This window comes from Pseudorasbora parva, chromosome 5 (assembly GCF_024679245.1).
Source record: "Pseudorasbora parva isolate DD20220531a chromosome 5, ASM2467924v1, whole genome shotgun sequence".
NCBI classification, from domain to species: Eukaryota; Metazoa; Chordata; class Actinopteri; order Cypriniformes; family Gobionidae; genus Pseudorasbora; species Pseudorasbora parva.
In genome coordinates this window covers 4,023,060-4,048,072 of record NC_090176.1, presented here as the reverse complement: position 1 = coordinate 4,048,072, position 25,013 = coordinate 4,023,060, and the positions used below count along the sequence as shown (strand labels likewise).

At 42.7% G+C, this 25,013-nt stretch overlaps 31 non-coding genes across 31 annotated transcripts; all 31 read right to left on the bottom strand.

The window, feature by feature from the left end:
• Nucleotides 1–794: 794 nt before the first annotated feature.
• On the bottom strand, nt 795–867 carry trnag-acc (transfer RNA glycine (anticodon ACC)). Its single transcript has one exon. It is a non-coding gene; the product is annotated as a tRNA-Gly (tRNA).
• A 240-nt stretch (nt 868–1,107) lies between these two features.
• On the bottom strand, nt 1,108–1,180 carry trnav-uac (transfer RNA valine (anticodon UAC)). Its single transcript has one exon. It is a non-coding gene; the product is annotated as a tRNA-Val (tRNA).
• A 426-nt stretch (nt 1,181–1,606) lies between these two features.
• trnav-uac (transfer RNA valine (anticodon UAC)) lies at nt 1,607–1,679 on the bottom strand. Its single transcript has one exon. It is a non-coding gene; the product is annotated as a tRNA-Val (tRNA).
• A 747-nt stretch (nt 1,680–2,426) lies between these two features.
• On the bottom strand, nt 2,427–2,499 carry trnav-uac (transfer RNA valine (anticodon UAC)). Its single transcript has one exon. It is a non-coding gene; the product is annotated as a tRNA-Val (tRNA).
• A 426-nt stretch (nt 2,500–2,925) lies between these two features.
• On the bottom strand, nt 2,926–2,998 carry trnav-uac (transfer RNA valine (anticodon UAC)). Its single transcript has one exon. It is a non-coding gene; the product is annotated as a tRNA-Val (tRNA).
• A 747-nt stretch (nt 2,999–3,745) lies between these two features.
• trnav-uac (transfer RNA valine (anticodon UAC)) lies at nt 3,746–3,818 on the bottom strand. Its single transcript has one exon. It is a non-coding gene; the product is annotated as a tRNA-Val (tRNA).
• Nucleotides 3,819–4,557: 739 nt separating this feature from the next.
• Nucleotides 4,558–4,630, bottom strand: trnav-uac (transfer RNA valine (anticodon UAC)). The gene has a single exon. It is a non-coding gene; the product is annotated as a tRNA-Val (tRNA).
• Nucleotides 4,631–5,056: 426 nt separating this feature from the next.
• Nucleotides 5,057–5,129, bottom strand: trnav-uac (transfer RNA valine (anticodon UAC)). Its single transcript has one exon. It is a non-coding gene; the product is annotated as a tRNA-Val (tRNA).
• Nucleotides 5,130–5,877: 748 nt separating this feature from the next.
• Nucleotides 5,878–5,950, bottom strand: trnav-uac (transfer RNA valine (anticodon UAC)). The gene has a single exon. It is a non-coding gene; the product is annotated as a tRNA-Val (tRNA).
• A 1,439-nt stretch (nt 5,951–7,389) lies between these two features.
• trnav-uac (transfer RNA valine (anticodon UAC)) lies at nt 7,390–7,462 on the bottom strand. Its single transcript has one exon. It is a non-coding gene; the product is annotated as a tRNA-Val (tRNA).
• A 747-nt stretch (nt 7,463–8,209) lies between these two features.
• Nucleotides 8,210–8,282, bottom strand: trnav-uac (transfer RNA valine (anticodon UAC)). The gene has a single exon. It is a non-coding gene; the product is annotated as a tRNA-Val (tRNA).
• Nucleotides 8,283–9,021: 739 nt separating this feature from the next.
• On the bottom strand, nt 9,022–9,094 carry trnav-uac (transfer RNA valine (anticodon UAC)). Its single transcript has one exon. It is a non-coding gene; the product is annotated as a tRNA-Val (tRNA).
• A 426-nt stretch (nt 9,095–9,520) lies between these two features.
• Nucleotides 9,521–9,593, bottom strand: trnav-uac (transfer RNA valine (anticodon UAC)). The gene has a single exon. It is a non-coding gene; the product is annotated as a tRNA-Val (tRNA).
• Nucleotides 9,594–10,341: 748 nt separating this feature from the next.
• On the bottom strand, nt 10,342–10,414 carry trnav-uac (transfer RNA valine (anticodon UAC)). The gene has a single exon. It is a non-coding gene; the product is annotated as a tRNA-Val (tRNA).
• Nucleotides 10,415–13,180: 2,766 nt separating this feature from the next.
• trnav-uac (transfer RNA valine (anticodon UAC)) lies at nt 13,181–13,253 on the bottom strand. The gene has a single exon. It is a non-coding gene; the product is annotated as a tRNA-Val (tRNA).
• A 940-nt stretch (nt 13,254–14,193) lies between these two features.
• Nucleotides 14,194–14,266, bottom strand: trnav-uac (transfer RNA valine (anticodon UAC)). The gene has a single exon. It is a non-coding gene; the product is annotated as a tRNA-Val (tRNA).
• Nucleotides 14,267–14,692: 426 nt separating this feature from the next.
• Nucleotides 14,693–14,765, bottom strand: trnav-uac (transfer RNA valine (anticodon UAC)). The gene has a single exon. It is a non-coding gene; the product is annotated as a tRNA-Val (tRNA).
• A 747-nt stretch (nt 14,766–15,512) lies between these two features.
• On the bottom strand, nt 15,513–15,585 carry trnav-uac (transfer RNA valine (anticodon UAC)). The gene has a single exon. It is a non-coding gene; the product is annotated as a tRNA-Val (tRNA).
• A 426-nt stretch (nt 15,586–16,011) lies between these two features.
• On the bottom strand, nt 16,012–16,084 carry trnav-uac (transfer RNA valine (anticodon UAC)). Its single transcript has one exon. It is a non-coding gene; the product is annotated as a tRNA-Val (tRNA).
• A 747-nt stretch (nt 16,085–16,831) lies between these two features.
• trnav-uac (transfer RNA valine (anticodon UAC)) lies at nt 16,832–16,904 on the bottom strand. The gene has a single exon. It is a non-coding gene; the product is annotated as a tRNA-Val (tRNA).
• A 739-nt stretch (nt 16,905–17,643) lies between these two features.
• trnav-uac (transfer RNA valine (anticodon UAC)) lies at nt 17,644–17,716 on the bottom strand. Its single transcript has one exon. It is a non-coding gene; the product is annotated as a tRNA-Val (tRNA).
• Nucleotides 17,717–18,142: 426 nt separating this feature from the next.
• trnav-uac (transfer RNA valine (anticodon UAC)) lies at nt 18,143–18,215 on the bottom strand. Its single transcript has one exon. It is a non-coding gene; the product is annotated as a tRNA-Val (tRNA).
• A 747-nt stretch (nt 18,216–18,962) lies between these two features.
• Nucleotides 18,963–19,035, bottom strand: trnav-uac (transfer RNA valine (anticodon UAC)). The gene has a single exon. It is a non-coding gene; the product is annotated as a tRNA-Val (tRNA).
• A 426-nt stretch (nt 19,036–19,461) lies between these two features.
• Nucleotides 19,462–19,534, bottom strand: trnav-uac (transfer RNA valine (anticodon UAC)). Its single transcript has one exon. It is a non-coding gene; the product is annotated as a tRNA-Val (tRNA).
• A 747-nt stretch (nt 19,535–20,281) lies between these two features.
• Nucleotides 20,282–20,354, bottom strand: trnav-uac (transfer RNA valine (anticodon UAC)). The gene has a single exon. It is a non-coding gene; the product is annotated as a tRNA-Val (tRNA).
• Nucleotides 20,355–21,093: 739 nt separating this feature from the next.
• trnav-uac (transfer RNA valine (anticodon UAC)) lies at nt 21,094–21,166 on the bottom strand. The gene has a single exon. It is a non-coding gene; the product is annotated as a tRNA-Val (tRNA).
• A 426-nt stretch (nt 21,167–21,592) lies between these two features.
• On the bottom strand, nt 21,593–21,665 carry trnav-uac (transfer RNA valine (anticodon UAC)). Its single transcript has one exon. It is a non-coding gene; the product is annotated as a tRNA-Val (tRNA).
• Nucleotides 21,666–22,412: 747 nt separating this feature from the next.
• trnav-uac (transfer RNA valine (anticodon UAC)) lies at nt 22,413–22,485 on the bottom strand. Its single transcript has one exon. It is a non-coding gene; the product is annotated as a tRNA-Val (tRNA).
• A 426-nt stretch (nt 22,486–22,911) lies between these two features.
• Nucleotides 22,912–22,984, bottom strand: trnav-uac (transfer RNA valine (anticodon UAC)). Its single transcript has one exon. It is a non-coding gene; the product is annotated as a tRNA-Val (tRNA).
• A 747-nt stretch (nt 22,985–23,731) lies between these two features.
• Nucleotides 23,732–23,804, bottom strand: trnav-uac (transfer RNA valine (anticodon UAC)). Its single transcript has one exon. It is a non-coding gene; the product is annotated as a tRNA-Val (tRNA).
• A 426-nt stretch (nt 23,805–24,230) lies between these two features.
• On the bottom strand, nt 24,231–24,303 carry trnav-uac (transfer RNA valine (anticodon UAC)). Its single transcript has one exon. It is a non-coding gene; the product is annotated as a tRNA-Val (tRNA).
• Between the last annotated feature and the right edge of the window lie 710 nt (nt 24,304–25,013).

Sequence of the window (25,013 nt, the reverse complement as noted above, 5' to 3'; positions counted from 1 at the left end):
GCCTTCAACAAGCTCTAAATTGGAGCCTTTGTAGTGTGGAAATGCGCTTGCCGGAGATCCATTTCAGCATGTTTAGTTAAAAATTACTCAAGATGTTTCCACCCAGTTTCGAACTGGGGACCTTTCGCGTGTGAGGCGAACGTGATAACCACTACACTATGGAAACCTGTCTTTAGGAAGCAGAAGAAAATCTTCAGACTCACAAATTAAAATGTGTATAATGTAAAAGGGAGATAGATACTCTTGGCGTTGCAAACAATTCATACTTTCTGTCAAAAGTTGGTCGCTGTTTCTGCTCGGTTTCGAACCGAGGACCTTTCGCGTGTTAGGCGAACGTGATAACCACTACACTACAGAAACTTCACTTTGGGTTGAGTGGTCTTTTTCCAAGACAGGTTCATCCAATAATCTGCCCTGCAATCAGAGTGTTGGTCTGTGTAAATTCCACAAGCCACAGGAAAGTGCTCATTGGGCTTGGTAGTCTGTCTTGAGATCCTTAGCACGATTGCCTTCAACTAGCTTGAAATTGGAGCCTTTGTAGTGTGGAAATGCGCTTGCCGGAGATCCATTTCAGCATGTTTAGTTAAAAAACACTCAATTTGTTTCTGCCCAGTTTCGAACTGGGGACCTTTCGCGTGTGAGGCGAACGTGATAACCACTACACTATGGAAACCTGTCTTCAGGAAGCAGAAGAAAATCTTCAGACTCACAAATTAAAATGTGTATAATGTAAAAGGGAGATAGATACTCTTGGCGTTGCAAACAATTCATACTTTCTGTCAAAAGTTGGTCGCTGTTTCTGCTCGGTTTCGAACCGAGGACCTTTCGCGTGGTAGGCGAACGTGATAACCACTACACTACAGAAACTTCACTTTGGGTTGAGTGGTCTTTTTCCAAGACAGGTTCATCCAATAATCTGCCCTGCAATCAGAGTGTTGGTCTGTGTAAATTCCACAAGCAACAGGAAAGTGCTCATTGGGCTTGGTAGTCTGTCTTGAGATCCTTAGCACGATTGCCTTCAACTAGCTTGAAATTGGAGCCTTTGTAGTGTGGAAATGCGCTTGCCGGAGATCCATTTCAGCATGTTTAGTTAAAAAACACTCAATTTGTTTCTGCCCAGTTTCGAACTGGGGACCTTTCGCGTGTAAAGCGAACGTGATAACCACTACACAACAGAAACCTCACAGTGAGTTTAGTGGCCTTTTTCCAAGACAGGTTCATCCCATAATCTGCACCGCAAGCAGAGTGTCAGTCTGTGTAGATTCCACAAACAACAGAACAGAGATAATTCACCATTGGAGTCTGGCTTGAGATCCTTAGTGTGATTGCCTTCAAATAGCTTTTAGCCTTTGTAGCTGGATATCCACTTACCTTAGAGCCATTTCAGCACATATAGTAAAAATTGCTCAAGTTGTTTCCACCCAGTTTCGAACTGGGGACCTTTCGCGTGTGAGCCGAACGTGATAACCACTACACTATGGAAACCTGTCTTCAGGAAGCAGAAGAAAATCTTCAGACTCACAAATTAAAATGTGTATAATGTAAAAGGGAGATAGATACTCTTGGCGTTGCAAACAATTCATACTTTCTGTCAAAAGTTGGTTGCTGTTTCTGCTCGGTTTCGAACCGAGGACGTTTCGCGTGTAAGGCGAACGTGATAACCACTACACTACAGAAACTTCACTTTGGGTTGAGTGGTCTTTTTCCAAGACAGGTTCATCCAATAATATGCACTGCAAGCAGAGTGTCAGTCTGTGTAGATTCCACAAACAACAGGACAGAGCTAATTCATCATGGTAGTCTGACTTGAGGTCCTTAGTATGATTGCCTCCAAATGCTTGAAATTATAGCCTTTGTAGCATGGAAATCCACTAACCTGTGAGCCATTTCAGCACATATAGTAAAAATTACTCAAGATGTTTCCACCCAGTTTGGAACTGGGGACCTTTCGCGTGTGAGGCGAACGTGATAACCACTACACTATGGAAACCTGTCTTGAGGTAGCATAAGGAAGTCTTGCGAATCAAGAATTTTAAAAAACGTATAATGTAAAAGAGAGCTAAATACTCTTAGCGTCGCAAACAATCTATACTTTCTGTCAAAAGCTGACCGCTGTTTCTGCTCGTTTTCGAACAGAGGACCTTTCGCGTGTTAGGCGAACGTGATAACCACTACACTACAGAAACCTCATGGTGAGCTTAATTGCCTTTTTCCAAGACAGGTTCATCCCATAATCTGCCCTGCAATCAGAGTGTTCGTCTGTGTAAATTCCACAAGCAACAGGAAAGTGCTCATTGGGCTTGGTAGTCTGTCTTGAGATCCTTAGCACGATTGCCTTCAACTAGCTTGAAATTGGAGCCTTTGTAGTGTGGAAATGCGCTTGCCGGAGAGCCATTTCAGCATGTTTAGTTAAAAAACACTCAATTTGTTTCTGCCCAGTTTCGAACTGGGGACCTTTCGCGTGTAAAGCGAACGTGATAACCACTACACTACAGAAACCTCACAGTGAGTTTAGTGGCCTTTTTCCAAGACAGGTTCATCCCATAATCTGCACCGCAAGCAGAGTGTCAGTCTGTGTAGATTCCACAAACAACAGAACAGAGATAATTCACCATTGGAGTCTGGCTTGAGATCCTTAGTATGATTGCCTTCAAATAGCTTTTAGCCTTTGTAGCTGGATATCCACTTACCTTAGAGCCATTTCAGCACATATAGTAAAAATTGCTCAAGTTGTTTCCACCCAGTTTCGAACTGGGGACCTTTCGCGTGTGAGGCGAACGTGATAACCACTACACTATGGAAACCTGTCTTTAGGAAGCAGAAGAAAATCTTCAGACTCACAAATTAAAATGTGTATAATGTAAAAGGGAGATAGATACTCTTGGCGTTGCAAACAATTCATACTTTCTGTCAAAAGTTGGTCGCTGTTTCTGCTCGGTTTCGAACCGAGGACCTTTCGCGTGTAGGGCGAACGTGATAACCACTACACTACAGAAACTTCACTTTGGGTTGAGTGGTCTTTTTCCAAGACAGGTTCATCCAATAATATGCACTGCAAGCAGAGTGTCAGTCTGTGTAGATTCCACAAACAACAGGACAGAGCTAATTCATCATGGTAGTCTGACTTGAGGTCCTTAGTATGATTGCCTCCAAATGCTTGAAATTATAGCCTTTGTAGCATGGAAATCCACTAACCTGTGAGCCATTTCAGCACATATAGTAAAAATTACTCAAGATGTTTCCACCCAGTTTGGAACTGGGGACCTTTCGCGTGTGAGGCGAACGTGATAACCACTACACTATGGAAACCTGTCTTGAGGTAGCATAAGGAAGTCTTGCGAATCAAGAATTTTAAAAAACGTATAATGTAAAAGAGAGCTAAATACTCTTAGCGTCGCAAACAATCTATACTTTCTGTCAAAAGCTGACCGCTGTTTCTGCTCGGTTTCGAACAGAGGACCTTTTGCGTGTTAGGCGAACGTGATAACCACTACACTACAGAAACCTCATGGTGAGCTTAATTGCCTTTTTCCAAGACAGGTTCATCCCATAATCTGCCCTGCAATCAGAGTGTTGGTCTGTGTAAATTCCACAAGCAACAGGAAAGTGCTCATTGGGCTTGGTAGTCTGTCTTGAGATCCTTAGCACGATTGCCTTCAACTAGCTTGAAATTGGAGCCTTTGTAGTGTGGAAATGCGCTTGCCGGAGATTCATTTCAGCATGTTTAGTTAAAAAACACTCAATTTGTTTCTGCCCAGTTTCGAACTGGGGACCTTTCGCGTGTAAAGCGAACGTGATAACCACTACACTACAGAAACCTCACAGTGAGTTTAGTGGCCTTTTTCCAAGACAGGTTCATCCCATAATCTGCACCGCAAGCAGAGTGTCAGTCTGTGTAGATTCCACAAACAACAGAACAGAGATAATTCACCATTGGAGTCTGGCTTGAGATCCTTAGTATGATTGCCTTCAAATAGCTTTTAGCCTTTGTAGCTGGATATCCACTTACCTTAGAGCCATTTCAGCACATATAGTAAAAATTGCTCAAGTTGTTTCCACCCAGTTTCGAACTGGGGACCTTTCGCGTGTGAGGCGAACGTGATAACCACTACACTATGGAAACCTGTCTTCAGGAAGCAGAAGAAAATCTTCAGACTCACAAATTAAAATGTGTATAATGTAAAAGGGAGATAGATACTCTTGGCGTTGCAAACAATTCATACTTTCTGTCAAAAGTTGGTCGCTGTTTCTGCTCGGTTTCGAACCGAGGACCTTTCGCGTGTTAGGCGAACGTGATAACCACTACACTACAGAAACTTCACTTTGGGTTGAGTGGTCTTTTTCCAAGACAGGTTCATCCAATAATCTGCCCTGCAATCAGAGTGTTGGTCTGTGTAAATTCCACAAGCAACAGGAAAGTGCTCATTGGGCTTGGTAGTCTGTCTTGAGATCCTTAGCACGATTGCCTTCAACTAGCTTGAAATTGGAGCCTTTGTAGTGTGGAAATGCGCTTGCCGGAGATCCATTTCAGCATGTTTAGTTAAAAAACACTCAATTTGTTTCTGCCCAGTTTCGAACTGGGGACCTTTCGCGTGTAAAGCGAACGTGATAACCACTACACAACAGAAACCTCACAGTGAGTTTAGTGGCCTTTTTCCAAGACAGGTTCATCCCATAATCTGCACCGCAAGCAGAGTGTCAGTCTGTGTAGATTCCACAAACAACAGAACAGAGATAATTCACCATTGGAGTCTGGCTTGAGATCCTTAGTGTGATTGCCTTCAAATAGCTTTTAGCCTTTGTAGCTGGATATCCACTTACCTTAGAGCCATTTCAGCAGATATAGTAAAAATTGCTCAAGTTGTTTCCACCCAGTTTCGAACTGGGGACCTTTCGCGTGTGAGCCGAACGTGATAACCACTACACTATGGAAACCTGTCTTCAGGAAGCAGAAGAAAATCTTCAGACTCACAAATTAAAATGTGTATAATGTAAAAGGGAGATAGATACTCTTGGCGTTGCAAACAATTCATACTTTCTGTCAAAAGTTGGTTGCTGTTTCTGCTCGGTTTCGAACCGAGGACGTTTCGCGTGTAAGGCGAACGTGATAACCACTACACTACAGAAACTTCACTTTGGATTGAGTGGTTTTTTTCCAAGACAGGTTCATCCAATAATATGCACTGCAAGCAGAGTGTCAGTCTGTGTAGATTCCACAAACAACAGGACAGAGCTAATTCATCATGGTAGTCTGACTTGAGGTCCTTAGTATGATTGCCTTCAAATAGCTTGAAATTAGAGCCTTTGTAGCATGGAAATCCACTAACCTGAGAGCCATTTCAGCACATATAGTAAAAATTACTCAAGATGTTTCCACCCAGTTTCGAACTGGGGACCTTTCGCGTGTGAGGCGAACGTGATAACCACTACACTATGGAAACCTGTCTTGAGGTAGCATAAGGAAGTCTTGCGAATCACGAATTTTAAAAAACGTATAATGTAAAAGAGAGCTAAATACTCTTAGCGTCGCAAACAATCTATACTTTCTGTCAAAAGCTGACCGCTGTTTCTGCTCGGTTTCGAACCGAGGACCTTTCGCGTGTTAGGCGAACGTGATAACCACTACACTACAGAAACCTCATGGTGAGCTTAATTGCCTTTTTCCAAGACAGGTTCATCCCATAATCTGCCCTGCAATCAGAGTGTTGGTCTGTGTAAATTCCACAAGCAACAGGAAAGTGCTCATTGGGCTTGGTAGTCTGTCTTGAGATCCTTAGCACGATTGCCTTCAACAAGCTCTAAATTGGAGCCTTTGTAGTGTGGAAATGTGCTTGCCGGAGATCCATTTCAGCATGTTTAGTTAAAAAACACTCAATTTGTTTCTGCCCAGTTTCGAACTGGGGACCTTTCGCGTGTAAAGCGAACGTGATAACCACTACACTATGGAAACCTGTCTTCAGGAAGCAGAAGAAAATCTTCAGACTCACAAATTAAAATGTGTATAATGTAAAAGGGAGATAGATACTCTTGGCTTTGCAAACAATTCATACTTTCTGTCAAAAGTTGGTCGCTGTTTCTGCTCGGTTTCGAACCGAGGACCTTTCGCGTGTTAGGCGAACGTGATAACCACTACACTACAGAAACTTCACTTTGGGTTGAGTGGTCTTTTTCCAAGACAGGTTAATCCAATAATATGCACTGCAAGCAGAGTGTCAGTCTGTGTAGATTCCACAAACAACAGGACAGAGCTAATTCATCATGGTAGTCTGACTTGAGGTCCTTAGTATGATTGCCTCCAAATAGCTTGAAATTATAGCCTTTGTAGCATGGATATCCACTTACCTTAGAGCCATTTCAGCACATATAGTAAAAATTACTCAAGATGTTTCCACCCAGTTTCGAACTGGGGACCTTTCGTGTGTGAGGCGAACGTGATAACCACTACACTATGGAAACCTGTCTTTAGGAAGCAGAAGAAAATCTTCAGACTCACAAATTAAAATGTGTATAATGTAAAAGGGAGATAGATACTCTTGGCGTTGCAAACAATTCATACTTTCTGTCAAAAGTTGGTCGCTGTTTCTGCTCGGTTTCGAACCGAGGACCTTTCGCATGTTAGGCGAACGTGATAACCACTACACTACAGAAACTTCACTTTGGGTTGAGTGGTCTTTTTCCAAGACAGGTTCATCCAATAATCTGCCCTGCAATCAGAGTGTTGGTCTGTGTAAATTCCACAAGCCACAGGAAAGTGCTCATTGGGCTTGGTAGTCTGTCTTGAGATCCTTAGCACGATTGCCTTCAACTAGCTTGAAATTGGAGCCTTTGTAGTGTGGAAATGCGCTTGCCGGAGATCCATTTCAGCATGTTTAGTTAAAAAACACTCAATTTGTTTCTGCCCAGTTTCGAACTGGGGACCTTTCGCATGTATAGCGAACGTGATAACCGCTACACAACAGAAACCTCACAGTGAGTTTAGTGGCCTTTTTCCAAGACAGGTTCATCCCATAATCTGCACCGCAAGCAGAGTGTCAGTCTGTGTAGATTCCACAAACAACAGAACAGAGATAATTCACCATTGGAGTCTGGCTTGAGATCCTTAGTATGATTGCCTTCAAATAGCTTTTAGCCTTTGTAGCTGGATATCCACTTACCTTAGAGCCATTTCAGCACATATAGTAAAAATTGCTCAAGTTGTTTCCACCCAGTTTCGAACTGGGGACCTTTCGCGTGTGAGGCGAACGTGATAACCACTACACTATGGAAACCTGTCTTTAGGAAGCAGAAGAAAATCTTCAGACTCACAAATTAAAATGTGTATAATGTAAAAGGGAGATAGATACTCTTGGCGTTGCAAACAATTCATACTTTCTGTCAAAAGTTGGTCGCTGTTTCTGCTCGGTTTCGAACCGAGGACCTTTCGCGTGTAGGGCGAACGTGATAACCACTACACTACAGAAACTTCACTTTGGGTTGAGTGGTCTTTTTCCAAGACAGGTTCATCCAATAATATGCACTGCAAGCAGAGTGTCAGTCTGTGTAGATTCCACAAACAACAGGACAGAGCTAATTCATCATGGTAGTCTGACTTGAGGTCCTTAGTATGATTGCCTCCAAATGCTTGAAATTATAGCCTTTGTAGCATGGAAATCCACTAACCTGTGAGCCATTTCAGCACATATAGTAAAAATTACTCAAGATGTTTCCACCCAGTTTGGAACTGGGGACCTTTCGCGTGTGAGGCGAACGTGATAACCACTACACTATGGAAACCTGTCTTGAGGTAGCATAAGGAAGTCTTGCGAATCAAGAATTTTAAAAAACGTATAATGTAAAAGAGAGCTAAATACTCTTAGCGTCGCAAACAATCTATACTTTCTGTCAAAAGCTGACCGCTGTTTCTGCTCGGTTTCGAACAGAGGACCTTTTGCGTGTTAGGCGAACGTGATAACCACTACACTACAGAAACCTCATGGTGAGCTTAATTGCCTTTTTCCAAGACAGGTTCATCCCATAATCTGCCCTGCAATCAGAGTGTTGGTCTGTGTAAATTCCACAAGCAACAGGAAAGTGCTCATTGGGCTTGGTAGTCTGTCTTGAGATCCTTAGCACGATTGCCTTCAACTAGCTTGAAATTGGAGCCTTTGTAGTGTGGAAATGCGCTTGCCGGAGATTCATTTCAGCATGTTTAGTTAAAAAACACTCAATTTGTTTCTGCCCAGTTTCGAACTGGGGACCTTTCGCGTGTAAAGCGAACGTGATAACCACTACACTACAGAAACCTCACAGTGAGTTTAGTGGCCTTTTTCCAAGACAGGTTCATCCCATAATCTGCACCGCAAGCAGAGTGTCAGTCTGTGTAGATTCCACAAACAACAGAACAGAGATAATTCACCATTGGAGTCTGGCTTGAGATCCTTAGTATGATTGCCTTCAAATAGCTTTTAGCCTTTGTAGCTGGATATCCACTTACCTTAGAGCCATTTCAGCACATATAGTAAAAATTGCTCAAGTTGTTTCCACCCAGTTTCGAACTGGGGACCTTTCGCGTGTGAGGCGAACGTGATAACCACTACACTATGGAAACCTGTCTTCAGGAAGCAGAAGAAAATCTTCAGACTCACAAATTAAAATGTGTATAATGTAAAAGGGAGATAGATACTCTTGGCGTTGCAAACAATTCATACTTTCTGTCAAAAGTTGGTCGCTGTTTCTGCTCGGTTTCGAACCGAGGACCTTTCGCGTGTTAGGCGAACGTGATAACCACTACACTACAGAAACTTCACTTTGGGTTGAGTGGTCTTTTTCCAAGACAGGTTCATCCAATAATCTGCCCTGCAATCAGAGTGTTGGTCTGTGTAAATTCCACAAGCAACAGGAAAGTGCTCATTGGGCTTGGTAGTCTGTCTTGAGATCCTTAGCACGATTGCCTTCAACTAGCTTGAAATTGGAGCCTTTGTAGTGTGGAAATGCGCTTGCCGGAGATCCATTTCAGCATGTTTAGTTAAAAAACACTCAATTTGTTTCTGCCCAGTTTCGAACTGGGGACCTTTCGCGTGTAAAGCGAACGTGATAACCACTACACAACAGAAACCTCACAGTGAGTTTAGTGGCCTTTTTCCAAGACAGGTTCATCCCATAATCTGCACCGCAAGCAGAGTGTCAGTCTGTGTAGATTCCACAAACAACAGAACAGAGATAATTCACCATTGGAGTCTGGCTTGAGATCCTTAGTGTGATTGCCTTCAAATAGCTTTTAGCCTTTGTAGCTGGATATCCACTTACCTTAGAGCCATTTCAGCAGATATAGTAAAAATTGCTCAAGTTGTTTCCACCCAGTTTCGAACTGGGGACCTTTCGCGTGTGAGCCGAACGTGATAACCACTACACTATGGAAACCTGTCTTCAGGAAGCAGAAGAAAATCTTCAGACTCACAAATTAAAATGTGTATAATGTAAAAGGGAGATAGATACTCTTGGCGTTGCAAACAATTCATACTTTCTGTCAAAAGTTGGTTGCTGTTTCTGCTCGGTTTCGAACCGAGGACGTTTCGCGTGTAAGGCGAACGTGATAACCACTACACTACAGAAACTTCACTTTGGATTGAGTGGTTTTTTTCCAAGACAGGTTCATCCAATAATATGCACTGCAAGCAGAGTGTCAGTCTGTGTAGATTCCACAAACAACAGGACAGAGCTAATTCATCATGGTAGTCTGACTTGAGGTCCTTAGTATGATTGCCTTCAAATAGCTTGAAATTAGAGCCTTTGTAGCATGGAAATCCACTAACCTGAGAGCCATTTCAGCACATATAGTAAAAATTACTCAAGATGTTTCCACCCAGTTTCGAACTGGGGACCTTTCGCGTGTGAGGCGAACGTGATAACCACTACACTATGGAAACCTGTCTTGAGGTAGCATAAGGAAGTCTTGCGAATCACGAATTTTAAAAAACGTATAATGTAAAAGAGAGCTAAATACTCTTAGCGTCGCAAACAATCTATACTTTCTGTCAAAAGCTGACCGCTGTTTCTGCTCGGTTTCGAACCGAGGACCTTTCGCGTGTTAGGCGAACGTGATAACCACTACACTACAGAAACCTCATGGTGAGCTTAATTGCCTTTTTCCAAGACAGGTTCATCCCATAATCTGCCCTGCAATCAGAGTGTTGGTCTGTGTAAATTCCACAAGCAACAGGAAAGTGCTCATTGGGCTTGGTAGTCTGTCTTGAGATCCTTAGCACGATTGCCTTCAACAAGCTCTAAATTGGAGCCTTTGTAGTGTGGAAATGTGCTTGCCGGAGATCCATTTCAGCATGTTTAGTTAAAAAACACTCAATTTGTTTCTGCCCAGTTTCGAACTGGGGACCTTTCGCGTGTAAAGCGAACGTGATAACCACTACACTATGGAAACCTGTCTTCAGGAAGCAGAAGAAAATCTTCAGACTCACAAATTAAAATGTGTATAATGTAAAAGGGAGATAGATACTCTTGGCTTTGCAAACAATTCATACTTTCTGTCAAAAGTTGGTCGCTGTTTCTGCTCGGTTTCGAACCGAGGACCTTTCGCGTGTTAGGCGAACGTGATAACCACTACACTACAGAAACTTCACTTTGGGTTGAGTGGTCTTTTTCCAAGACAGGTTAATCCAATAATATGCACTGCAAGCAGAGTGTCAGTCTGTGTAGATTCCACAAACAACAGGACAGAGCTAATTCATCATGGTAGTCTGACTTGAGGTCCTTAGTATGATTGCCTCCAAATAGCTTGAAATTATAGCCTTTGTAGCATGGATATCCACTTACCTTAGAGCCATTTCAGCACATATAGTAAAAATTACTCAAGATGTTTCCACCCAGTTTCGAACTGGGGACCTTTCGTGTGTGAGGCGAACGTGATAACCACTACACTATGGAAACCTGTCTTTAGGAAGCAGAAGAAAATCTTCAGACTCACAAATTAAAATGTGTATAATGTAAAAGGGAGATAGATACTCTTGGCGTTGCAAACAATTCATACTTTCTGTCAAAAGTTGGTCGCTGTTTCTGCTCGGTTTCGAACCGAGGACCTTTCGCATGTTAGGCGAACGTGATAACCACTACACTACAGAAACTTCACTTTGGGTTGAGTGGTCTTTTTCCAAGACAGGTTCATCCAATAATCTGCCCTGCAATCAGAGTGTTGGTCTGTGTAAATTCCACAAGCCACAGGAAAGTGCTCATTGGGCTTGGTAGTCTGTCTTGAGATCCTTAGCACGATTGCCTTCAACTAGCTTGAAATTGGAGCCTTTGTAGTGTGGAAATGCGCTTGCCGGAGATCCATTTCAGCATGTTTAGTTAAAAAACACTCAATTTGTTTCTGCCCAGTTTCGAACTGGGGACCTTTCGCATGTATAGCGAACGTGATAACCGCTACACAACAGAAACCTCACAGTGAGTTTAGTGGCCTTTTTCCAAGACAGGTTCATCCCATAATCTGCACCGCAAGCAGAGTGTCAGTCTGTGTAGATTCCACAAACAACAGAACAGAGATAATTCACCATTGGAGTCTGGCTTGAGATCCTTAGTATGATTGCCTTCAAATAGCTTTTAGCCTTTGTAGCTGGATATCCACTTACCTTAGAGCCATTTCAGCACATATAGTAAAAATTGCTCAAGTTGTTTCCACCCAGTTTCGAACTGGGGACCTTTCGCGTGTGAGGCGATCGTGATAACCACTACACTATGGAAACCTGTCTTTAGGAAGCAGAAGAAAATCTTCAGACTCACAAATTAAAATGTGTATAATGTAAAAGGGAGATAGATACTCTTGGCGTTGCAAACAATTCATACTTTCTGTCAAAAGTTGGTCGCTGTTTCTGCTCGGTTTCGAACCGAGGACCTTTCGCGTGTTAGGCGAACGTGATAACCACTACACTACAGAAACTTCACTTTAGGTTGAGTGGTCTTTTTCCAAGACAGGTTCATCCAATAATATGCACTGCAAGCAGAGTGTCAGTCTGTGTAGATTCCACAAACAACAGGACAGAGCTAATTCATCATGGTAGTCTGACTTGAGGTCCTTAGTATGATTGCCTCCAAATAGCTTGAAATTACAGCCTTTGTAGCATGGAAATCCACTAACCTGAGAGCCATTTCAGCACATATAGTAAAAATTACTCAAGATGTTTCCACCCAGTTTCGAACTGGGGACCTTTCGCGTGTGAGGCGAACGTGATAACCACTACACTATGGAAACCTGTCTTGAGGTAGCAGAAGAAAATCTTCAGACTCACAAATTAAAATGTGTATAATGTAAAAGGGAGATAGATACTCTTGGCGTTGCAAACAATTCATACTTTCTGTCAAAAGTTGGTCGCTGTTTCTGCTCGGTTTCGAACCGAGGACCTTTCGCGTGTTAGGCGAACGTGATAACCACTACACTACAGAAACTTCACTTTAGGTTGAGTGGTCTTTTTCCAAGACAGGTTCATCCAATAATATGCACTGCAAGCAGAGTGTCAGTCTGTGTAGATTCCACAAACAACAGGACAGAGCTAATTCATCATGGTAGTCTGACTTGAGGTCCTTAGTATGATTGCCTCCAAATAGCTTGAAATTACAGCCTTTGTAGCATGGAAATCCACTAACCTGAGAGCCATTTCAGCACATATAGTAAAAATTACTCAAGATGTTTCCACCCAGTTTCGAACTGGGGACCTTTCGCGTGTGAGGCGAACGTGATAACCACTACACTATGGAAACCTGTCTTGAGGTAGCATAAGGAAGTCTTGCGAATCACGAATTTTAAAAAACGTATAATGTAAAAGAGAGCTAAATACTCTTAGCGTCGCAAACAATCTATACATTCTGTCAAAAGCTGACCGCTGTTTCTGCTCGGTTTCGAACCGAGGACCTTTCGCGTGTTAGGCGAACGTGATAACCACTACACTACAGAAACCTCATGGTGAGCTTAATTGCCTTTTTCCAAGACAGGTTCATCCCATAATCTGCCCTGCAATCAGAGTGTTGGTCTGTGTAAATTCCACAAGCAACAGGAAAGTGCTCATTGGGCTTGGTAGTCTGTCTTGAGATCCTTAGCACGATTGCCTTCAACAAGCTCTAAATTGGAGCCTTTGTAGTGTGGAAATGCGCTTGCCGGAGATCCATTTCAGCATGTTTAGTTAAAAAACACTCAATTTGTTTCTGCCCAGTTTCGAACTGGGGACCTTTCGCGTGTAAAGCGAACGTGATAACCACTACACTATGGAAACCTGTCTTCAGGAAGCAGAAGAAAATCTTCAGACTCACAAATTAAAATGTGTATAATGTAAAAGGGAGATAGATACTCTTGGCGTTGCAAACAATTCATACTTTCTGTCAAAAGTTGGTCGCTGTTTCTGCTCGGTTTCGAACCGAGGACCTTTCGCGTGTTAGGCGAACGTGATAACCACTACACTACAGAAACTTCACTTTGGGTTGAGTGGTCTTTTTCCAAGACAGGTTCATCCAATAATATGCACTGCAAGCAGAGTGTCAGTCTGTGTAGATTCCACAAACAACAGGACAGAGCTAATTCATCATGGTAGTCTGACTTGAGGTCCTTAGTATGATTGCCTCCAAATAGCTTGAAATTATAGCCTTTGTAGCATGGATATCCACTTACCTTAGAGCCATTTCAGCACATATAGTAAAAATTACTCAAGATGTTTCCACCCAGTTTCGAACTGGGGACCTTTCGCGTGTGAGGCGAACGTGATAACCACTACACTATGGAAACCTGTCTTTAGGAAGCAGAAGAAAATCTTCAGACTCACAAATTAAAATGTGTATAATGTAAAAGGGAGATAGATACTCTTGGCGTTGCAAACAATTCATACTTTCTGTCAAAAGTTGGTCGCTGTTTCTGCTCGGTTTCGAACCGAGGACCTTTCGCGTGTTAGGCGAACGTGATAACCACTACACTACAGAAACTTCACTTTGGGTTGAGTGGTCTTTTTCCAAGACAGGTTCATCCAATAATCTGCCCTGCAATCAGAGTGTTGGTCTGTGTAAATTCCACAAGCCACAGGAAAGTGCTCATTGGGCTTGGTAGTCTGTCTTGAGATCCTTAGCACGATTGCCTTCAACTAGCTTGAAATTGGAGCCTTTGTAGTGTGGAAATGCGCTTGCCGGAGATCCATTTCAGCATGTTTAGTTAAAAAACACTCAATTTGTTTCTGCCCAGTTTCGAACTGGGGACCTTTCGCGTGTAAAGCGAACGTGATAACCACTACACAACAGAAACCTCACAGTGAGTTTAGTGGCCTTTTTCCAAGACAGGTTCATCCCATAATCTGCACCGCAAGCAGAGTGTCAGTCTGTGTAGATTCCACAAACAACAGAACAGAGATAATTCACCATTGGAGTCTGGCTTGAGATCCTTAGTATGATTGCCTTCAAATAGCTTTTAGCCTTTGTAGCTGGATATCCACTTACCTTAGAGCCATTTCAGCACATATGGTAAAAATTGCTCAAGTTGTTTCCACCCAGTTTCGAACTGGGGACCTTTCGCGTGTGAGCCGAACGTGATAACCACTACACTATGGAAACCTGTCTTCAGGAAGCAGAAGAAAATCTTCAGACTCACAAATTAAAATGTGTATAATGTAAAAGGGAGATAGATACTCTTGGCGTTGCAAACAATTCATACTTTCTGTCAAAAGTTGGTCGCTGTTTCTGCTCGGTTTCGAACCGAGGACCTTTCGCGTGTAAGGCGAACGTGATAACCACTACACTACAGAAACTTCACTTTGGGTTGAGTGGTCTTTTTCCAAGACAGGTTCATCCAATAATATGCACTGCAAGCAGAGTGTCAGTCTGTGTAGATTCCACAAACAACAGGACAGAGCTAATTCATCATGGTAGTCTGACTTGAGGTCCTTAGTATGATTGCCTCCAAATGCTTGAAATTATAGCCTTTGTAGCATGGAAATCCACTAACCTGTGAGCCATTTCAGCACATATAGTAAAAATTACTCAAGATGTTTCCACCCAGTTTGGAACTGGGGACCTTTCGCGTGTGAGGCGAACGTGATAACCACTACACTATGGAAACCTGTCTTGAGGTAGCATAAGGAAGTCTTGCGAATCAAGAATTTTAAAAAACGTATAATGTAAAAGAGAGCTAAATACTCTTAGCGTCGCAAACAATCTATACTTTCTGTCAAAAGCTGACCGCTGTTTCTGCTCGGTTTCGAACAGAGGACCTTTCGCGTGTTAGGCGAACGTGATAACCACTACACTACAGAAACCTCATGGTGAGCTTAATTGCCTTTTTCCAAGACAGGTTCATCCCATAATCTGCCCTGCAATCAGAGTGTTCGTCTGTGTAAATTCCACAAGCAACAGGAAAGTGCTCATTGGGCTTGGTAGTCTGTCTTGAGATCCTTAGCACGATTGCCTTCAACTAGCTTGAAATTGGAGCCTTTGTAGTGTGGAAATGCGCTTGCCGGAGAGCCATTTCAGCATGTTTAGTTAAAAAACACTCAATTTGTTTCTGCCCAGTTTCGAACTGGGGACCTTTCGCGTGTAAAGCGAACGTGATAACCACTACACTACAGAAACCTCACAGTGAGTTTAGTGGCCTTTTTCCAAGACAGGTTCATCCCATAATCTGCACCGCAAGCAGAGTGTCAGTCTGTGTAGATTCCACAAACAACAGAACAGAGATAATTCACCATTGGAGTCTGGCTTGAGATCCTTAGTATGATTGCCTTCAAATAGCTTTTAGCCTTTGTAGCTGGATATCCACTTACCTTAGAGCCATTTCAGCACATATAGTAAAAATTGCTCAAGTTGTTTCCACCCAGTTTCGAACTGGGGACCTTTCGCGTGTGAGGCGAACGTGATAACCACTACACTATGGAAACCTGTCTTTAGGAAGCAGAAGAAAATCTTCAGACTCACAAATTAAAATGTGTATAATGTAAAAGGGAGATAGATACTCTTGGCGTTGCAAACAATTCATACTTTCTGTCAAAAGTTGGTCGCTGTTTCTGCTCGGTTTCGAACCGAGGACCTTTCGCGTGTAGGGCGAACGTGATAACCACTACACTACAGAAACTTCACTTTGGGTTGAGTGGTCTTTTTCCAAGACAGGTTCATCCAATAATATGCACTGCAAGCAGAGTGTCAGTCTGTGTAGATTCCACAAACAACAGGACAGAGCTAATTCATCATGGTAGTCTGACTTGAGGTCCTTAGTATGATTGCCTCCAAATGCTTGAAATTATAGCCTTTGTAGCATGGAAATCCACTAACCTGTGAGCCATTTCAGCACATATAGTAAAAATTACTCAAGATGTTTCCACCCAGTTTGGAACTGGGGACCTTTCGCGTGTGAGGCGAACGTGATAACCACTACACTATGGAAACCTGTCTTGAGGTAGCATAAGGAAGTCTTGCGAATCAAGAATTTTAAAAAACGTATAATGTAAAAGAGAGCTAAATACTCTTAGCGTCGCAAACAATCTATACTTTCTGTCAAAAGCTGACCGCTGTTTCTGCTCGGTTTCGAACAGAGGACCTTTCGCGTGTTAGGCGAACGTGATAACCACTACACTACAGAAACCTCATGGTGAGCTTAATTGCCTTTTTCCAAGACAGGTTCATCCCATAATCTGCCCTGCAATCAGAGTGTTGGTCTGTGTAAATTCCACAAGCAACAGGAAAGTGCTCATTGGGCTTGGTAGTCTGTCTTGAGATCCTTAGCACGATTGCCTTCAACTAGCTTGAAATTGGAGCCTTTGTAGTGTGGAAATGCGCTTGCCGGAGATTCATTTCAGCATGTTTAGTTAAAAAACACTCAATTTGTTTCTGCCCAGTTTCGAACTGGGGACCTTTCGCGTGTAAAGCGAACGTGATAACCACTACACTACAGAAACCTCACAGTGAGTTTAGTGGCCTTTTTCCAAGACAGGTTCATCCCATAATCTGCACCGCAAGCAGAGTGTCAGTCTGTGTAGATTCCACAAACAACAGAACAGAGATAATTCACCATTGGAGTCTGGCTTGAGATCCTTAGTATGATTGCCTTCAAATAGCTTTTAGCCTTTGTAGCTGGATATCCACTTACCTTAGAGCCATTTCAGCACATATAGTAAAAATTGCTCAAGTTGTTTCCACCCAGTTTCGAACTGGGGACCTTTCGCGTGTGAGGCGAACGTGATAACCACTACACTATGGAAACCTGTCTTCAGGAAGCAGAAGAAAATCTTCAGACTCACAAATTAAAATGTGTATAATGTAAAAGGGAGATAGATACTCTTGGCGTTGCAAACAATTCATACTTTCTGTCAAAAGTTGGTCGCTGTTTCTGCTCGGTTTCGAACCGAGGACCTTTCGCGTGTTAGGCGAACGTGATAACCACTACACTACAGAAACTTCACTTTGGGTTGAGTGGTCTTTTTCCAAGACAGGTTCATCCAATAATCTGCCCTGCAATCAGAGTGTTGGTCTGTGTAAATTCCACAAGCAACAGGAAAGTGCTCATTGGGCTTGGTAGTCTGTCTTGAGATCCTTAGCACGATTGCCTTCAACTAGCTTGAAATTGGAGCCTTTGTAGTGTGGAAATGCGCTTGCCGGAGATCCATTTCAGCATGTTTAGTTAAAAAACACTCAATTTGTTTCTGCCCAGTTTCGAACTGGGGACCTTTCGCGTGTAAAGCGAACGTGATAACCACTACACAACAGAAACCTCACAGTGAGTTTAGTGGCCTTTTTCCAAGACAGGTTCATCCCATAATCTGCACCGCAAGCAGAGTGTCAGTCTGTGTAGATTCCACAAACAACAGAACAGAGATAATTCACCATTGGAGTCTGGCTTGAGATCCTTAGTGTGATTGCCTTCAAATAGCTTTTAGCCTTTGTAGCTGGATATCCACTTACCTTAGAGCCATTTCAGCAGATATAGTAAAAATTGCTCAAGTTGTTTCCACCCAGTTTCGAACTGGGGACCTTTCGCGTGTGAGCCGAACGTGATAACCACTACACTATGGAAACCTGTCTTCAGGAAGCAGAAGAAAATCTTCAGACTCACAAATTAAAATGTGTATAATGTAAAAGGGAGATAGATACTCTTGGCGTTGCAAACAATTCATACTTTCTGTCAAAAGTTGGTTGCTGTTTCTGCTCGGTTTCGAACCGAGGACGTTTAGCGTGTAAGGCGAACGTGATAACCACTACACTACAGAAACTTCACTTTGGGTTGAGTGGTCTTTTTCCAAGACAGGTTCATCCAATAATATGCACTGCAAGCAGAGTGTCAGTCTGTGTAGATTCCACAAACAACAGGACAGAGCTAATTCATCATGGTAGTCTGACTTGAGGTCCTTAGTATGATTGCCTCCAAATGCTTGAAATTATAGCCTTTGTAGCATGGAAATCCACTAACCTGTGAGCCATTTCAGCACATATAGTAAAAATTACTCAAGATGTTTCCAACCAGTTTGGAACTGGGGACCTTTCGCGTGTGAGGCGAACGTGATAACCACTACACTATGGAAACCTGTCTTGAGGTAGCATAAGGAAGTCTTGCGAATCAAGAATTTTAAAAAACGTATAATGTAAAAGAGAGCTAAATACTCTTAGCGTCGCAAACAATCTATACTTTCTGTCAAAAGCTGACCGCTGTTTCTGCTCGGTTTCGAACAGAGGACCTTTCGCGTGTTAGGCGAACGTGATAACCACTACACTACAGAAACCTCATGGTGAGCTTAATTGCCTTTTTCCAAGACAGGTTCATCCCATAATCTGCCCTGCAATCAGAGTGTTCGTCTGTGTAAATTCCACAAGCAACAGGAAAGTGCTCATTGGGCTTGGTAGTCTGTCTTGAGATCCTTAGCACGATTGCCTTCAACTAGCTTGAAATTGGAGCCTTTGTAGTGTGGAAATGCGCTTGCCGGAGAGCCATTTCAGCATGTTTAGTTAAAAAACACTCAATTTGTTTCTGCCCAGTTTCGAACTGGGGACCTTTCGCGTGTAAAGCGAACGTGATAACCACTACACTACAGAAACCTCACAGTGAGTTTAGTGGCCTTTTTCCAAGACAGGTTCATCCCATAATCTGCACCGCAAGCAGAGTGTCAGTCTGTGTAGATTCCACAAACAACAGAACAGAGATAATTCACCATTGGAGTCTGGCTTGAGATCCTTAGTATGATTGCCTTCAAATAGCTTTTAGCCTTTGTAGCTGGATATCCACTTACCTTAGAGCCATTTCAGCACATATAGTAAAAATTGCTCAAGTTGTTTCCACCCAGTTTCGAACTGGGGACCTTTCGCGTGTGAGGCGAACGTGATAACCACTACACTATGGAAACCTGTCTTTAGGAAGCAGAAGAAAATCTTCAGACTCACAAATTAAAATGTGTATAATGTAAAAGGGAGATAGATACTCTTGGCGTTGCAAACAATTCATACTTTCTGTCAAAAGTTGGTCGCTGTTTCTGCTCGGTTTCGAACCGAGGACCTTTCGCGTGTAGGGCGAACGTGATAACCACTACACTACAGAAACTTCACTTTGGGTTGAGTGGTCTTTTTCCAAGACAGGTTCATCCAATAATATGCACTGCAAGCAGAGTGTCAGTCTGTGTAGATTCCACAAACAACAGGACAGAGCTAATTCATCATGGTAGTCTGACTTGAGGTCCTTAGTATGATTGCCTCCAAATGCTTGAAATTATAGCCTTTGTAGCATGGAAATCCACTAACCTGTGAGCCATTTCAGCACATATAGTAAAAATTACTCAAGATGTTTCCACCCAGTTTGGAACTGGGGACCTTTCGCGTGTGAGGCGAACGTGATAACCACTACACTATGGAAACCTGTCTTGAGGTAGCATAAGGAAGTCTTGCGAATCAAGAATTTTAAAAAACGTATAATGTAAAAGAGAGCTAAATACTCTTAGCGTCGCAAACAATCTATACTTTCTGTCAAAAGCTGACCGCTGTTTCTGCTCGGTTTCGAACAGAGGACCTTTCGCGTGTTAGGCGAACGTGATAACCACTACACTACAGAAACCTCATGGTGAGCTTATTTGCCTTTTTCCAAGACAGGTTCATCCCATAATCTGCCCTGCAATCAGAGTGTTGGTCTGTGTAAATTCCACAAGCAACAGGAAAGTGCTCATTGGGCTTGGTAGTCTGTCTTGAGATCCTTAGCACGATTGCCTTCAACTAGCTTGAAATTGGAGCCTTTGTAGTGTGGAAATGCGCTTGCCGGAGATTCATTTCAGCATGTTTAGTTAAAAAACACTCAATTTGTTTCTGCCCAGTTTCGAACTGGGGACCTTTCGCGTGTAAAGCGAACGTGATAACCACTACACTACAGAAACCTCACAGTGAGTTTAGTGGCCTTTTTCCAAGACAGGTTCATCCCATAATCTGCACCGCAAGCAGAGTGTCAGTCTGTGTAGATTCCACAAACAACAGAACAGAGATAATTCACCATTGGAGTCTGGCTTGAGATCCTTAGTATGATTGCCTTCAAATAGCTTTTAGCCTTTGTAGCTGGATATCCACTTACCTTAGAGCCATTTCAGCACATATAGTAAAAAGTGCTCAAGTTGTTTCCACCCAGTTTCGAACTGGGGACCTTTCGCGTGTGAGGCGAACGTGATAACCACTACACTATGGAAACCTGTCTTCAGGAAGCAGAAGAAAATCTTCAGACTCACAAATTAAAATGTGTATAATGTAAAAGGGAGATAGATACTCTTGGCGTTGCAAACAATTCATACTTTCTGTCAAAAGTTGGTCGCTGTTTCTGCTCGGTTTCGAACCGAGGACCTTTCGCGTGTTAGGCGAACGTGATAACCACTACACTACAGAAACTTCACTTTGGGTTGAGTGGTCTTTTTCCAAGACAGGTTCATCCAATAATCTGCCCTGCAATCAGAGTGTTGGTCTGTGTAAATTCCACAAGCAACAGGAAAGTGCTCATTGGGCTTGGTAGTCTGTCTTGAGATCCTTAGCACGATTGCCTTCAACTAGCTTGAAATTGGAGCCTTTGTAGTGTGGAAATGCGCTTGCCGGAGATCCATTTCAGCATGTTTAGTTAAAAAACACTCAATTTGTTTCTGCCCAGTTTCGAACTGGGGACCTTTCGCGTGTAAAGCGAACGTGATAACCACTACACAACAGAAACCTCACAGTGAGTTTAGTGGCCTTTTTCCAAGACAGGTTCATCCCATAATCTGCACCGCAAGCAGAGTGTCAGTCTGTGTAGATTCCACAAACAACAGAACAGAGATAATTCACCATTGGAGTCTGGCTTGAGATCCTTAGTGTGATTGCCTTCAAATAGCTTTTAGCCTTTGTAGCTGGATATCCACTTACCTTAGAGCCATTTCAGCAGATATAGTAAAAATTGCTCAAGTTGTTTCCACCCAGTTTCGAACTGGGGACCTTTCGCGTGTGAGCCGAACGTGATAACCACTACACTATGGAAACCTGTCTTCAGGAAGCAGAAGAAAATCTTCAGACTCACAAATTAAAATGTGTATAATGTAAAAGGGAGATAGATACTCTTGGCGTTGCAAACAATTCATACTTTCTGTCAAAAGTTGGTTGCTGTTTCTGCTCGGTTTCGAACCGAGGACGTTTCGCGTGTAAGGCGAACGTGATAACCACTACACTACAGAAACTTCACTTTGGGTTGAGTGGTCTTTTTCCAAGACAGGTTCATCCAATAATATGCACTGCAAGCAGAGTGTCAGTCTGTGTAGATTCCACAAACAACAGGACAGAGCTAATTCATCATGGTAGTCTGACTTGAGGTCCTTAGTATGATTGCCTCCAAATGCTTGAAATTATAGCCTTTGTAGCATGGAAATCCACTAACCTGTGAGCCATTTCAGCACATATAGTAAAAATTACTCAAGATGTTTCCACCCAGTTTGGAACTGGGGACCTTTCGCGTGTGAGGCGAACGTGATAACCACTACACTATGGAAACCTGTCTTGAGGTAGCATAAGGAAGTCTTGCGAATCAAGAATTTTAAAAAACGTATAATGTAAAAGAGAGCTAAATACTCTTAGCGTCGCAAACAATCTATACTTTCTGTCAAAAGCTGACCGCTGTTTCTGCTCGGTTTCGAACCGAGGACCTTTCGCGTGTTAGGCGAACGTGATAACCACTACACTACAGAAACCTCATGGTGAGCTTAATTGCCTTTTTCCAAGACAGGTTCATCCCATAATCTGCCCTGCAATCAGAGTGTTGGTCTGTGTAAATTCCACAAGCAACAGGAAAGTGCTCATTGGGCTTGGTAGTCTGTCTTGAGATCCTTAGCACGATTGCCTTCAACTAGCTTGAAATTTGAGCCTTTGTAGTGTGGAAATGCGCTTGCCGGAGAGCCATTTCAGCATGTTTAGTTAAAAAACACTCAATTTGTTTCTGCCCGGTTTCGAACTGGGGACCTTTCGCGTGTAAAGCGAACGTGATAACCACTACACTACAGAAACCTCACAGTGAGTTTAGTGGCCTTTTTCCAAGACAGGTTCATCCCATAATCTGCACCGCAAGCAGAGTGTCAGTCTGTGTAGATTCCACAAACAACAGAACAGAGATAATTCACCATTGGAGTCTGGCTTGAGATCCTTAGTATGATTGCCTTCAAATAGCTTTTAGCCTTTGTAGCTGGATATCCACTTACCTTAGAGCCATTTCAGCACATATAGTAAAAATTGCTCAAGTTGTTTCCACCCAGTTTCGAACTGGGGACCTTTCGCGTGTGAGGCGAACGTGATAACCACTACACTATGGAAACCTGTCTTTAGGAAGCAGAAGAAAATCTTCAGACTCACAAATTAAAATGTGTATAATGTAAAAGGGAGATAGATACTCTTGGCGTTGCAAACAATTTATACTTTCTGTCAAAAGTTAGTCGCTGTTTCTGCTCGGTTTCGAACCGATGACCTTTCGCGTGTAAGGCGAACGTGATAACCACTACACTACAGAAACTTCACTTTGGGTTGAGTGGTCTTTTTCCAAGACAGGTTCATCCAATAATATGCACTGCAAGCAGAGTGTCAGTCTGTGTAGATTCCACAAACAACAGGACAGAGCTAATTCATCATGGTAGTCTGACTTGAGGTCCTTAGTATGATTGCCTCCAAATGCTTGAAATTATAGCCTTTGTAGCATGGAAATCCACTAACCTGTGAGCCATTTCAGCACATATAGTAAAAATTACTCAAGATGTTTCCAACCAGTTTGGAACTGGGGACCTTTCGCGTGTGAGGCGAACGTGATAACCACTACACTATGGAAACCTGTCTTGAGGTAGCATAAGGAAGTCTTGCGAATCAAGAATTTTAAAAAACGTATAATGTAAAAGAGAGCTAAATACTCTTAGCGTCGCAAACAATCTATACTTTCTGTCAAAAGCTGACCGCTGTTTCTGCTCGGTTTCGAACAGAGGACCTTTCGCGTGTTAGGCGAACGTGATAACCACTACACTACAGAAACCTCATGGTGAGCTTAATTGCCTTTTTCCAAGACAGGTTCATCCCATAATCTGCCCTGCAATCAGAGTGTTCGTCTGTGTAAATTCCACAAGCAACAGGAAAGTGCTCATTGGGCTTGGTAGTCTGTCTTGAGATCCTTAGCACGATTGCCTTCAACTAGCTTGAAATTGGAGCCTTTGTAGTGTGGAAATGCGCTTGCCGGAGAGCCATTTCAGCATGTTTAGTTAAAAAACACTCAATTTGTTTCTGCCCAGTTTCGAACTGGGGACCTTTCGCGTGTAAAGCGAACGTGATAACCACTACACTACAGAAACCTCACAGTGAGTTTAGTGGCCTTTTTCCAAGACAGGTTCATCCCATAATCTGCACCGCAAGCAGAGTGTCAGTCTGTGTAGATTCCACAAACAACAGAACAGAGATAATTCACCATTGGAGTCTGGCTTGAGATCCTTAGTATGATTGCCTTCAAATAGCTTTTAGCCTTTGTAGCTGGATATCCACTTACCTTAGAGCCATTTCAGCACATATAGTAAAAATTGCTCAAGTTGTTTCCACCCAGTTTCGAACTGGGGACCTTTCGCGTGTGAGGCGAACGTGATAACCACTACACTATGGAAACCTGTCTTTAGGAAGCAGAAGAAAATCTTCAGACTCACAAATTAAAATGTGTATAATGTAAAAGGGAGATAGATACTCTTGGCGTTGCAAACAATTCATACTTTCTGTCAAAAGTTGGTCGCTGTTTCTGCTCGGTTTCGAACCGAGGACCTTTCGCGTGTAGGGCGAACGTGATAACCACTACACTACAGAAACTTCACTTTGGGTTGAGTGGTCTTTTTCCAAGACAGGTTCATCCAATAATATGCACTGCAAGCAGAGTGTCAGTCTGTGTAGATTCCACAAACAACAGGACAGAGCTAATTCATCATGGTAGTCTGACTTGAGGTCCTTAGTATGATTGCCTCCAAATGCTTGAAATTATAGCCTTTGTAGCATGGAAATCCACTAACCTGTGAGCCATTTCAGCACATATAGTAAAAATTACTCAAGATGTTTCCACCCAGTTTGGAACTGGGGACCTTTCGCGTGTGAGGCGAACGTGATAACCACTACACTATGGAAACCTGTCTTGAGGTAGCATAAGGAAGTCTTGCGAATCAAGAATTTTAAAAAACGTATAATGTAAAAGAGAGCTAAATACTCTTAGCGTCGCAAACAATCTATACTTTCTGTCAAAAGCTGACCGCTGTTTCTGCTCGGTTTCGAACAGAGGACCTTTCGCGTGTTAGGCGAACGTGATAACCACTACACTACAGAAACCTCATGGTGAGCTTATTTGCCTTTTTCCAAGACAGGTTCATCCCATAATCTGCCCTGCAATCAGAGTGTTGGTCTGTGTAAATTCCACAAGCAACAGGAAAGTGCTCATTGGGCTTGGTAGTCTGTCTTGAGATCCTTAGCACGATTGCCTTCAACTAGCTTGAAATTGGAGCCTTTGTAGTGTGGAAATGCGCTTGCCGGAG